The following is a 13,826-nucleotide window of genomic DNA, read 5'->3' on the forward strand; positions in this document are numbered from 1 at the left end:
CACTCTGTGTCTCTCAGCTTGCCCCCTTCACTCTGTGCCTCTCAGCCTGCCCCCTTCACTCCGTGTCTCTCAGCCTCCCATCCTTCACTCTGTGCCTCTCAGCCTGCCCCCATCACTCTGTGTCTCTCAGCCTCCCATCCTTCACTCTGTGCCTCTCAGCCTCCCATCTTTCACTCTGTGTCTCTCAGCCTGCCTCCTTCACTCTGTGTCTCTCAGCCTCTCATCCTTCACTCTGTGCCTCTCAACCTCCCACCCTTCACTCTGTGTCTCTCAGCCTCCCATCCTTCACTCTGTGCCTCTCAGCCTGCCCCCTTCACTCTGTGTCTCTCAGCCTCCCATCTTTCACTCTGTACCTCTCAGCCTGCTCCCTTCACTCTGTGCCTCTCAGCCTGCCCCCTTCACTCTATGTCTCTCAGCCTCCCATCCTTCACTCTGTGTCTCTCAGCCTTCCCCTTCTTTCTGTGCCTCTCAGCCTTCCCCCTTCACTCTGTGCCTCTCAACCTCCCACCCTTCACTCTGTGTTTCTCAGCCTCCCATCCTTCACTCTGTGTTTCTCAGCCTCCCATCCTTCACTCTGTGTCTCTCAGCCTCCCATCCTTCACTCTGTGTCTCTCAGCCTCCCATCCTTCACTCTGTGCCTCTCAGCCTGCCATCTTCACTCTGTTTCTCAGCCTCCCAACCTTCACTCTGTGTCTCTCAGCCTGCCTTCTTCACTCTGTGCCTCTCTGCCTGCTCCCATCACTCTGTGTCTCTCAGCATCCCATCCTTCACTTGGTGTCTCTCAGCCTGCCCCCTTTACTCTGTGCATCTCAGCCTGCCCCCTTCACTCTGTGCCTCTCAGCCTGCCCCCTTCACTGAGTGTCTCTCAGCCTCCCATCCTTCACCCTGTGTCTCTCAGCCTCCCATCCTTCACACTGTGCCTCTCAGCCTGCCGTCTTCACTCTGTGTTTCTTAGCCTCCCAACCTTCACTCTGTGCCTCTCAGCTTGCCCCCTTCACTCTGTGCCTCTCAGCTTGCCCCCTTCACTCTGTGCCTCTCAGCCAGCCCCCTTCACTCTGTGTCTCTCAGCCTCTCATCCTTCACTCTGTCTCTCAGCCTCCCATCATTCACTCTGTGTCTCTCAGCCTTCCCCTTTCACTCTGTGCCTCTCAGCCTTCCCCCTTCACTCTGTTCCTCTCAGCCTTCCCCCTTCACTCTGTGCCTCTCAGCCTGCCCCCTTCACTCTGTGCCTCTCAGCCTTCCCCCTTCACTCTGTTCCTCTCAGCCTTCCCCCTTCACTCTGTGCCTCTCAGCCTGCCCCCTTCACTCTGTGCCTCTCAGCCTTCCCCCTTCACTCTGTTCCTCTCAGCCTTCCCCCTTCACTCTGTGCCTCTCAGCCTGCCCCCTTCACTCTGTGCCTCTCAGCCTTGCCCCTTCACTCTGTGTCTCTCAGCCTCCCATACTTCACTCTGTGTCTCTCAGTCAGCCCCCTTCACTCTGTGCCTCTCAGCCTGCCCCCTTCACTCTGTGTCTCTCAGCCTCCCATTTTTCACTCTGTGTCTCTCAGCCTGCCTCCTTCACTCTGTGTCACTCAGCCTCCCATCGTTCACTCTGTGCCTCTCAACCTCCCACCCTTCACTCTGTGTCTCTCAGCCTCCCATCTTTCACTCTGTGCCTCTCAGCCTGCCCCCTTCACTCTGTGTCTCTCAGCCTCCCATCTTTCACTCTGTTCCTCTCAGCCTTCCCCCTTCACTCTGTGCCTCTCAGCCTTCCCCCTTCACTCTGTTCCTCTCAGCCTTCCCCCTTCACTCTGTGCCTCTCAGCCTGCCCCCTTCACTCTGTGCCTCTCAGCCTTGCCCCTTCACTCTGTGTCTCTCAGCCTCCCATACTTCACTCTGTGTCTCTCAGTCAGCCCCCTTCACTCTGTGCCTCTCAGCCTGCCCCCTTCACTCTGTGTCTCTCAGCCTCCCATTTTTCACTCTGTGTCTCTCAGCCTGCCTCCTTCACTCTGTGTCACTCAGCCTCCCATCGTTCACTCTGTGCCTCTCAACCTCCCACCCTTCACTCTGTGTCTCTCAGCCTCCCATCTTTCACTCTGTGCCTCTCAGCCTGCCCCCTTCACTCTGTGCCTCTCAGCCTGCCCCCTTCACTCTGTGTCTCTCAGCCTCCCATCCTTCACTCTGTGCCTCTCAGCCTCCCATCCTTCACTCTGTGCCTCTCAGCCTGCCCCTTCACTCTGTGTCTCTCAGCCTCCCATCTCTCACTCTGTGCCTCTCAGCCTGCCCCCTTCACTCTGTGTCTCTCAGCCTACTATCCTTTACTCTGTACCTCTCAGCCTGTCCCCTTCACTCTGTGTCTATCAGCCTCCCAACCTTCACTCTGTGTCTCTCAGCCTCCCATCCTTCACTCTGTGTTTCTCGGCCTCCCATCCTTCATTCTGTGCCTCTCAGCCTGCCCCCTTCACTCTGTGTCTCTCAGCCTGCCCCCTTCACTCTGTGTCTCTCAGCCTCCCATCCTTCACTCTGTGCCTCTCAACCTCCCACCCTTCACTCTGTGTTTCTCAGCCTCCCATCCTTCACTCTGTTTCTCTCAGCCTCCCATCCTTCATTCTGTGTCTCTCAGCCTCCCATCCTTCACTCTGTGCCTCTCAGCCTGCCGTCTTCACTCTGTGTTTCTCAGCCTCCCAACCTTCACTCTGTGCCTCTCAGCCTCCCAACCTTCACTCTGTGTCTCTCAGCCTCCCATCCTTCACTCTGTGTCTCTCGGCCTCCCATCCTTCATTCTGTGCCTCTCAGCCTGCCCCCTTCACTCTGTGTCTCTCAGCCTGCCCCCTTCACTCTGTGTCTCTCAGCCTCCCATCCTTCACTCTGTGCCTCTCAACCTCCCACCCTTCACTCTGTGTTTCTCAGCCTCCCATCCTTCACTCTGTTTCTCTCAGCCTCCCATCCTTCATTCTGTGTCTCTCAGCCTCCCATCCTTCACTCTGTGCCTCTCAGCCTGCCGTCTTCACTCTGTGTTTCTCAGCCTCCCAACCTTCACTCTGTGCCTCTCAGCCTGCCCCCTTCACTCTGTGCATCTCAGCCTGCCCCCTTCACTCTGTGTCTCTTAGCCTCTCATCCTTCACTCTGCCTCTCAGCCTCCCATCCTTCACTCTGTGTCTCTCAGCCTTCCCCCTTCACTCTGTTCCTCTCAGCCTTCCCCATTCACTCTGTGCCTCTCAGCCTGCACCCTTCACTCTGTACCTCTCAGCCTTGCCCCTTCACTGTGTCTCTCAGCCTCCCATCCTTCACTCTGTGTCTCTCAGTCAGCCCCCTTCACTCTGTGCCTCTCAGCCTGCCCCCTTCACTCTGTGTCTCTCAGCCTCCCATCTTTCACTCTGTGTCTCTCAGCCTGCCTCCTTCACTCTGTGTCTCTCAGCCTCCCATCCTTCACTCTGTGCCTCTCAACCTCCCACCCTTCACTCTGTGTCTCTCAGTCTCCCATCCTTCACTCTGTGCCTCTCAGCCTGCCCCCTTCACTCTGTGTCTCTCAGCCTCCCATCTTTAACTCTGTGTCTCTCAGCCTGCCTCCTTCACTCTGTGTCTCTCAGCCTCCCATCCTTCACTCTGTGCCTCTCAACCTCCCACCCTTCACTCTGTGTCTCCCAGTCTCCCATCCTTCACTCTGTGCCTCTCAGCCTGCCCCCTTCACTCTGTGTCTCTCAGCCTCCCATCTTTAACTCTGTGCCTCTCAGCCTGCCTCCTTCACTCTGCGCCTCTCAGCCTGCCCCCTTCATTCTGTGTCTCTCAGCCTCCCATCCTTCACTCTGTGTCTCTCAGCCTCCCATACTTCACTCTGTGCCTCTCAGCCTGCCGTCTTCACTCTGTGTTTCTCAGCCTCCCAACCTTCACTCTGTGTCTCTCAGCCTCCCATCCTTCACTCTGTGTCTCTCAGCCTGCCCCCTTCACTCTGTGCCTCTCAGCCTGCCCCCTTCACTCTGTGCCTCTCAGCCTGCCCCCTTCACTCTGAGTCTCTCAGCCTCCCATCTTTCACTCTGTGTCTCTCAGCCTGCCCCCTTCACTCTGTGCCTCTCAGCCTGCCCCCTTCACTCTGTGTCTCTCAGCCTCCCATCTTTCACTCCGTGTCTCTCAGCCTGCCTCCTTCATTCTGTGTCTCTCAGCCTCCCATCCTTCACTCTGTGCCTCTCAGCCTCCCATCTTTCACTCTGTGTCTCTCAGCCTGCCTCCTTCATTCTGTGTCTCTCAGCCTCTCATCCTTCACTCTGTGCCTCTCAACCTCCCACCCTTCACTCTGTGTCTCTCAGCCTCCCATCCTTCACTCTGTGCCTCTCAGCCTGCCCCCTTCACTCTGTGTCTCTCAGCCTCCCATCTTTCACTCTGTACCTCTCAGCCTGCTCCCTTCACTCTGTGTCTCTCAGCCTGCCCCCTTCACTCTGTGCCTCTCAGCTTCCCATCCTTCACTCTTTGCCTCTCAGCCTCCCATCCTTCACTCTGTGCCTCTCAGCCTGCCCCTTCACTCTGTGCCTCTCAGCCTGCCCCTTCACTCTGTGCCTCTCATTCTGCCCCCTTCACTCTGTGCCTCTCAGCCTCCTATCCTTCACTCTGTGTCTCTCAGCCTCCCATCCTTCACTCTGTGCCTCTCAGCCAGCCTGTGTCTCGCAGAGGAATGCTGATTGCTGCTCCTTGTATTGATAACAGGGCTGTTTGCATAGGACGGCTGCCACCAAGCCTCCAGGGGGCACCAGTGGATATTTGGTCTGTCCAGTGAGCCGCTGTATCAACAGGTATCTGTTGCTACCAATTTTATGTCCTTGATACACAACAGTGTTATACGATGATAATGTCTGGCTCACAGTCTGTAGAACTCTGGCACAGAATATTTGGGCACCTTGGAAATGACAGTATCCAGAAATTAGTGGATGGGATGTGACTGACAGTGACTTCCTATTGGACATCCTACCTGGCAATCACAGACACACAAGGCCGTCCCATTGGGAGGTGTTTCCTCCCTCCGGGACTGCCAGACTTAGTTGCAAATAGCAGAAAACTGGCTTCCTAAAGGAAGCCACTCCCTGCCTTTCGTACAGCCCAATATGGCTGCTATGGGCTGTAGCCGATGCAGTCCACAGAAGGTGGGTTTTGCACATGCACAGTCGCATCACGGAATCTGCACATGTGGCTGTCCCTCCACCTGCCAGATCCCGCAGGTGCCGAGACCCGGGGCTGGCTGTCTCTTCTCCAGGCTTAGGGTTAGCAGCAGCCCTTCTACTAAATATTAGTAGGAGCCACTGCTGGTGCATGTAACCATTTTACTAATAGCCACTAACTCCGTCACCAGACAGCAAGTCACATGGGACACTATACTTGTCATAATGTGAGCAATGGAATCACACTGTGAAAAGGTTGAATTTGGCAGCGAGAGCATGGAGGAGGTAAATAAGTACGGGATATATAGACTAATGTAACCCGTCAATGTGAAGTTGACTTCCCGTACAATAGAAATCTGCATCTGGTGCTTTTGCTTGTTTAGCAATAGAATTCTCTGTCTAAATGTAGGACACCCCCTTTATTCCAAGGCTGTTATCTCACCACACCGCCGATGCAGTGCCGTAAAATGAATGGATAAAATGAAGTAAGTTGTGACTTCAATTAGTGGAACAGACTTGGCAAAACACAGAACATTGCGGGAGCTTCGGTTACTGTAAGTTAAAAGCACTGAGCCATTTAATGCTTTCTCTGCTGCTTTCAGTAAGTAGATGGAGAACAGGAAGAATCATGATTACAAAAAGGGAGAAGAAAACCCAGTGGATAGCTGCAATCTTTGTGCAACTGATACAGGCAATCATGGTGACTGGCCACTAAACTTAAATGCTACCAAACTGTTTCATCATTCAAGTTTGTCAGTGGGAATGCGGTCAGGATCCCGCCGGACTGGATCCCGGCGGACGTAATCCCGACACCGGAATCCCAACCGGCACAATCCCGACATATTCTCCCTCTGTGGGTGTCCACGACACCCATAGAGGGAGATTAAATTAGTGTGCCGAGCGTATTGGGATTGTGCTGGTCGGGATTCCGGTGTCGGTATTCCGACCGCCGGGATCCCATCCAGCGGGATTTCGTACTGATCCCTGTCAGTGTTACAGAATCAAACTACCTGCAGTAGCAGTGGCGGAACTAGCGAGCGGTGGGCCCTGGTGCCAGTGCCGTTTCTTGCGGCGGGCGAGCCGTGCAACCACACGGGGCGCCCGCCGCGGCACTTCCTGAGCACTTTCAAACCCCCCTCCCCTCTCCTCCCGAGTGCCCAGCTCGGGGGGCGGGGTTTGGTGGAATGACGCATTTGCGTCGTGACGTCACGACGCAATCGCGTCATTCCGTGAAACCCCGCCCCCCGAGCTGGGCACTCAGGAGGAGGGAGAAGGGGGAGCCAAGCCGGCCAGCGCTGCGCAGACGAGGGAGAGGCGGCTGAAGAGCGGGAAGAACCGCTTCAAATGTAAGTCAGCCCCTCTCCCTCTCTCTCTCCCCCCCCCCCCCCACCTGCCGTACTGTGTAAAATGGGGACACCTGTCTGCTGGAATGTGTAAAATGGGGACACCTGTCTGCCAGAATGTGTAAAATGGGGACACCTGTCTGCTGGAATGTGTAAAATGGGGACACCTGCCTGCCGCAATGTGTAAAATGGGGACACTTGCCTGTTATGCTGTGTAAAATGGGGACACTTGCCTGCCGTAATGTGTAAAATAGGGACACCTGTCTGCCGGAATGTGTAAAATGGGGACACCTGTCTGCCGTACTGTGTAAAATGGGGGCACTTGCCTGCCGTAATGTGTAAAATGGGGACACTTGCCTGCCGGAATGTGTAAAATGGGGACACTTTCCTGCCGCATTGTGTAAAATGGGGTCACTTGCCTGCCATGCTGTGTAAAATGGGGGCACGTGCCTGCCACAATGTGTAAAATGGGGACACTTTCCTGCCGCATTGTGTAAAATGGGGACACTTTCCTGCCGCATTGTGTAAAATGGGGTCACTTGCCTGCCATGCTGTGTAAAATGGGGGCACGTGCCTGCCACAATGTGTAAAATGGGGACACTTTCCTGCCGCAATGTGTAAAATGGGGACACTTGCCTGCCGTACTGTGTAAAATGGGGACACTTTCCTGCCGCAATGTGTAAAATGGGGACACTTGCCTGCCGCAATGTGTAAAATGGGGACACTTTCCTGCCGCAATGTGTAAAATGGGGACACTTTCCTGCCGCAATGTGTAAAATGGGGGCACGTGCCTGCCGCAATGTGTAAAATGGGGACACTTGCCTGTTGTACTGTGTAAAATGGGGGCATGTGCCTGCCGCAATGTGTAAAATGGGGACACTTTCCTGCCGCAATGTGTAAAATGGGGGCATGTGCCTGCCGCAATGTGTAAAATGGGGACACTTGCCTACCGTGCTGTGTAAAATGGGGACACTTGCATGCTGTAATGTGTAAAATAAGGAATTTTTTTTTTTTATCCTGTGGTGGCCGTGATGATGAGATCAGATGAGGCCATGCCCATCTTAACAAAGCCACGCCCATTTTGACGAGGTCACGCCCCCTTGCCGGGAGCGCACGCGCCTGCGGCGCGCGCATACTTTTCCTTTTTATATCTATGGGGGGGGGGGGGGGGCGCATTTTTTCTTATGTGAATGGGGGGGGGGGCGCACTTTTAAATCTCGCACTGGGAGCCAAATTGGCTAGAAACGGCCCTGCCTGGTGCGACCCCCTCCCTCATCCCATCCAAGTCCACCCCCTCACCCCTGGAGAGGATCTGGTGAGGGGGACCTGCTCAAGGCCAGAGAAATGGATACCTAGCAACAGTGCCGTAACTAGACATTTTAGCGCTGTGTGCAAGAAACTGTATCAGAGCCCCCACCTGTATGTAAAACAGGGGCAGTGCGCGCCGTAGTCGCGTGCAAAAAATATAGGGGCGTGGCTTTGTGGGGAAGGGGTGTGGCCACAAAATAATACCAATTCATGTAACGGTGCACAGTAGTCTCCATTATTCAAATTACGCCGCACAGTAGCACCACTACACCAGGTAGAGCCCCTTTTACACCTTACGTCGGACAGATTCCCCTTTTTACACATTACGGCGACAGCGTCCCCTTTTTACACATTACGGCAGACAAAGACAGCGCCCCCCTTTTTACACATTACGGCAGACAACGTCCCCTTTTTTACACATTAAGGCAGACAGCGTCCCCTTTTTACACATTACGGCAGACAGCATCTCCTTTTTACACATTACGGCACACAGCGTCCCCATTTTTACACATTACGGCAGACAGCGTTCCCGTTTTTACACATTAAGGCAGACAGAATAGAAAGAAGGAAAGAAAGAAAGAAAGAAAGAAAGAAAGAAAGAAAGAAAGAAAGAAAGAAAGAAAGAAAGAAAGAAAGAAAGAATAGATTATATACTTAAGGTCTCCACTGGCAGTCAGGCTCCTCAGTGCAGCTTCTTCTGGCAGAGATCCCGGGCAGGGGAGAAGGAGGAGGTGGAGGAGGGAGCCGCAGCAGCGCAATGTAATTGGTGGAGGCACTGCTGCTGGATGCGCTTCCCAGCATTCACAGCGGCGGAGGACAGCCTATGGTGAAGGAGAGGGACAGCTGCAGCAGTGCCTCCACCAATTACAAAGCGCTGCTGCGGCTCCCTCCTCCACCTCCCTTCTTCTCCTTCCCCCCATGGCCGCTGCACTCCTCTCTTTGACGGGCGGCTGTGTGCTGCGGGCGGCGGTGGCCCGCAGCACAAAGCGGCATGTAATGAGTCAGTTTGACTCATTACATGCCGCGCTGCTTTGGGCCCCTTGACAGTGGCGGGCCACAGCGCAAGGCACAGCTTGCACCGCCACTGTGCAGTAGCTCCGTGTTGGTTCAGCCACAGACCTCGTACCCATATGGAGCATGCCAATTGAATCTTTTAACTGTTGTAAGATGCTACTACAGATGGAGCCTCGCTCATCTAGTCTTCTCTGCTGCACCTAGGTGCACCAAAGCTTATTAGCATAAGCCTTTCATCTATTGTTCTCAGCTGCAATACAGAGAGAACAATACAGCAGGGGATTTAGCAGCAGGGGATTAAGTCATTACAGCAGGGGCTTAAGTCCGACTACCGTTGCTCAATTAATCCTATTAAAGGGATAGATGAGGAGGGCTCCATCTGTAAAACTGTTCAACTCTATTACCATCTAGCTGGCTTCAGGGCTGTATTATCCACAAAGCTGACTAGGCTGAAGCCTAGGGGCCCTGCAGTGATTAGGGGCCTGTCAACTTTTTTTGTTGAGGCAATGTTACCTGCACCCCTAGGGCTCCAATAGTTAAAGGCATTTTGCACCCTGTGCCATAGCAAGGCCCACAGTGGACCAATAGCACACTAAGGTTGGTCATGCCACCTCCTCCTCTCTTATTATACTTCCATGAGCAATATAGTCTAGTCGTGATCTTCATTGCATGAGCTTCATTGCTTATCATTTATAAAATGAACTTTACACTGTCAGTAAAATAATTAAGTCCACAGTTATTTATTACAACACACTTCTGATGAAATCTCGAATGTGAAGAAACACGTTAGTTATAGGACTTTTTCATTGTTTTTTAATACTGTGACTTTTGTAGCTGTCAGATATGCACAAAAATGTCAACTGTATTTGGATCAATTAGTGCGCTTACCCTCAAAACTCTACCACTCAGCAAAACTCTCTCTCTACTCGGATCTTTGTAGATTAATGTGTATGTGAAAGCTGTACTGTCGGTAGGACTATAATGGAGGGGATCCCGCTAACGCAACCGGTAAGGACACAGCACAGAATGGTATCTGGTCTGGTCAACCACACTTAGGTCGACAATTTCTAGGTCAACCACTATTGGTCAACAGTAACTAGGTCGACAGGGTTTTTAGGTCGACATGTTCTAGGTTGACAGGTCAAAAGGTCGCCATGAGTTTTTCACAATTTATTTATTTTTTTGAACTTTTTCATACTTAACGATCCTTATGGACTACAATTGGGAATAGTAACCCATGCCGAGCGCAGCGGTATCAGAGTGAGACACCTTGCCCGAAGCATGGTGAGCGAAGCGAGCCATGCGAGGGGACACGGTGCACTAAACGTGGTTCCCCGTCACTGTACAGAGAAAACAACACAACCCCCCCCCGATAAACTCATGTCGACATTTTGACCTGTCGACCTAGAACAGGTTGACCTAGGAGCCCTGTTTACCTAGAATCCCTGTCGCCCTAGTTACTGTCGACCAATACTGGTCGACCTAGACACTGTTGACCTAAGTGTGGTCGACCTTCCATACCATAGTATATCAGTAGATGACTGCGTTTCCAGAAACTGTCTCTATCATTTACTTCCTTTATCTGTTTCCTAGCCTGTCATATCTGCTGTTTGCCCACATTGACCCATAGAACCAGGGATGAGACAGATTAAGGGGGAATTCAATAACCTGTGGTAATTGATCCCTGGGGGGTATGTGTATTTTTGCCAATAGCCGGCACTATCGGGGATTTTGTTTCACATGCCCAGAGGCAAGAGAAACAAAATCCCCGATAAGTGCTGTGTTTTCGTGGCCGTGATCCTGAAACACATGGATCCTGTGTGTTTGCGTGCGAAAACAGGTGCAAAAAGAAAATGGGGAGTAATTAAAATTAATAAAAAAAATTGCTATAACACAGGAATTCACCACAAATTTTTTACCATGGAGACGGATTGGGGGTAATTGAATTCCCCCCTATGACATCACCAGGTACAGTAGGTATCAATGAAGACTCTGTGCTACCACTCCTCTGTGCAAATAATGTTACCGAAACCTCTGGTTTCTTTTGGTAAATACTATCACTGTACAATCAGCTGGGCTGGAGTATTTATTTACAAGATAATTACCAAAATGTTCCTACAGGGCGCTCTACTGGGAAATTATGGGGTCAATTATTTTGCAAACATAATGTATTGGACGGGACCAGTATTCACAGTAGTCCTGATTGCAGTTTATTCCAGCACTTACAGAGAACAGCACCCTCAGATTAATAGCCTTGCTGGCAGAAGCACAGCTGCCGTGAAGTGCACTGTATAAAAGCATCCAGCACACATTGCTTTTAATAGTGCCGGCCTTTTGTAATCCATCCCCATGTGCAGGCAGCAGAAACAGTAGCAGAAGTTTTCTTCCTTTCTTCCTTTAAAGGAGAAGCTGAATGTATTACAAACTTTCATAAAGAGGATAAGAGGTGAGCCGGATCCGGTATGATATACCGGCAGACTGGATGACGTCTGTCAGTATTGCAACATCGGCATCCCGTCTGCTGGAATCCCTGTAGCGAGTGCGCTCGCAACGCTTTGGGCCCAGTGGCGAGATTTGCTTGCAACAGGTTCAATTCCCACTCGGTTGGTGGCATAGACCCATCAACCGAGTGGGAATTCCAGACGTGTGTCGGGACTCCAGGCGCCGGGAAAATGCTGGCTGACGGGATTCCGGCGCTGGTATCATGAATGCCGGGATCCTGACAGCCGGCATTTTAACTGCATCCCGGTGAGCCTTACCATATTGTGAGAACCTGCTCCTACTATTATGCCATCTGCATCTATTTTGCCATCTGCATCCATTATGCCATCTGCCTCTGTTTCACTTGTTGCATCAAGACATGAGAGGTGCGATGACTCCCATGTTTTGGTTTTGCCAAAACTGCCCTCAGTGGGGTAAATTTACTAAGATTCGTATTTTCCCGTTTCAGGTCAAAGTTCAATCACGAATGACATCGACAGTGTAAAATTGCAACTTTTTGAATTGATTACGTCTAATTTACTAAGCTGCCGTATTTAGCCTTTTCGGGTTTTCCGATGTCGATGTCATTCGGTTTTTTTTTCTGTTTTTTACGGCAGTGATTAGCAAAACACTGCCGACTTTTTTACAATGAATCTCGGCCGGATCTGTGTGATCCGTGCTGGGGTTTATTTTTTTTTTATTTTTTAAATTAAACACTGTAAAATCCCCCCCAAAAAATTGCGTGGGGTCCCCTCTCCTAAGCATAACCAGCCTCGGGCTCTTTGAGCCGATCCTGGTTGCAAAAATATGGGAAAAAAATTGACAGGGGTTCCCCCATATTTAAGCAACCAGCATCGGGCTCTGCGCCTGGTCCTGGTTCCAAAAATACGGGGGACAAAAAGAGTAGGGGTCCCCCGTATTTTTAAAACCAGCACCGGGCTCCACTAGCTGGACAGATAATGCCACAGCCGGGGGTCACTTTTATATAGTGCCCTGCGGCCGTGGCATCAAAAATCCAACTAGTCACCCCTGGCCGGGGTACCCTGGGGGAGTGGGGACCCCTTCAATCAAGGGGTCCCCCCCCCAGCCACCCAAGGGCCAGGGGTGAAGCCCGAGGCTGTCCCCCCCCATCCAATGGGCTGCGGATGGGGGGGCTGATAGCCTTTTGTGATAATGAAAAGATATTGTTTTTAGTAGCAGTACTACAAGGCCCAGCAAGCCTCCCCCGCATGCTGGTACTTGGAGAACCACAAGTACCAGCATGCGGCGGAAAAACGGGCCCGCTGGTACCTGTAGTACTACTACTAAAAAAATACCCAAAAAAAGACAAGACACACACACCGTGAAAGTAAAGATTTATTACATACATGCACACAAACATACATACATACTTACCTTATGTTCACACAAGGGTCTGTCCTCTTCTCCAGTAGAATCCAAGGGGTACCTGTTGAATAAATTCTACTCACCAGATCCCGGGTCCCAGGGTCCTCGGGGCAACCATTTGTAATCCAGGTACTTGAATAAAATAACAAAACGGAAAGCCGAGCCACGAACTGAAAGGGGCCCCATGTTTTCACATGGGACTCCTTTCCCCGAATGCCAGAAACCCACTCTGACTGATGTCTAAGTGGGTTTCTTCAGCCAATCAGGGAGCGCTACGTTGTAGCACCCTCCTGATCGGCTGTGTGCTCCTGTACTGAGTGACAGGCGGCACGCGGCAGTGTTACAATGTAGCGCCTATGCGCTCCATTGTAACCAATGGTGGGAACTTTCTGCCCTGCGGTTGACCTAAAGTGACGTCACCGCTGAGCAGAAAGTTCCCACCATTGGTTACAATGGAGCGCATAGGCGCTACATTGTAACACTGCCGTGTGCCGCCTGTCACTCAGTACAGGAGCACACAGCCGATCAGGAGGGTGCTACAACGTAGCGCTCCCTGATTGGCTGAAGAAACCCACTTAGACATCAGTCAGAGTGGGTTTCTGGCATTCGGGGAAAGGAGTCCCATGTGAAAACATGGGGCCCCTTTCAGTTCGTGGCTCGGCTTTCCGTTTTGTTATTTTATTCAAGTACCTGGATTACAAATGGTTGCCCCGAGGACCCTGGGACCCGGGATCTGGTGAGTAGAATTTATTCAACAGGTACCCCTTGGATTCTACTGGAGAAGAGGACAGACCCTCGTGTGAATATAAGGTAAGTATGTATGTATGTTTGTGTGCATGTATGTAATAAATCTTTACTTTCACGGTGTGTGTGTCTTGTCTTTTTTTGGGTATTTTTTTAGTAGTAGTACTACAGGTACCAGCGGGCCCGTTTTTCCGCCGCATGCTGGTACTTGTGGTTCTCCAAGTACCAGCATGCGGGGGAGGCTTGCTGGGCCTTGTAGTACTGCTACTAAAAACAATATCTTTTCATTATCACAAAAGGCTATCAGCCCCCCCATCCGCAGCCCATTGGATGGGGGGGGGGCAGCCTCGGGCTTCACCCCTGGCCCTTGGGTGGCTGGGGGGGGGGACCCCTTGATTGAAGGGGTCCCCACTCCCCCAGGGTAC

This window comes from Pseudophryne corroboree, chromosome 6 (assembly GCF_028390025.1).
Source record: "Pseudophryne corroboree isolate aPseCor3 chromosome 6, aPseCor3.hap2, whole genome shotgun sequence".
Classification (NCBI taxonomy): domain Eukaryota; kingdom Metazoa; phylum Chordata; class Amphibia; order Anura; family Myobatrachidae; genus Pseudophryne; species Pseudophryne corroboree.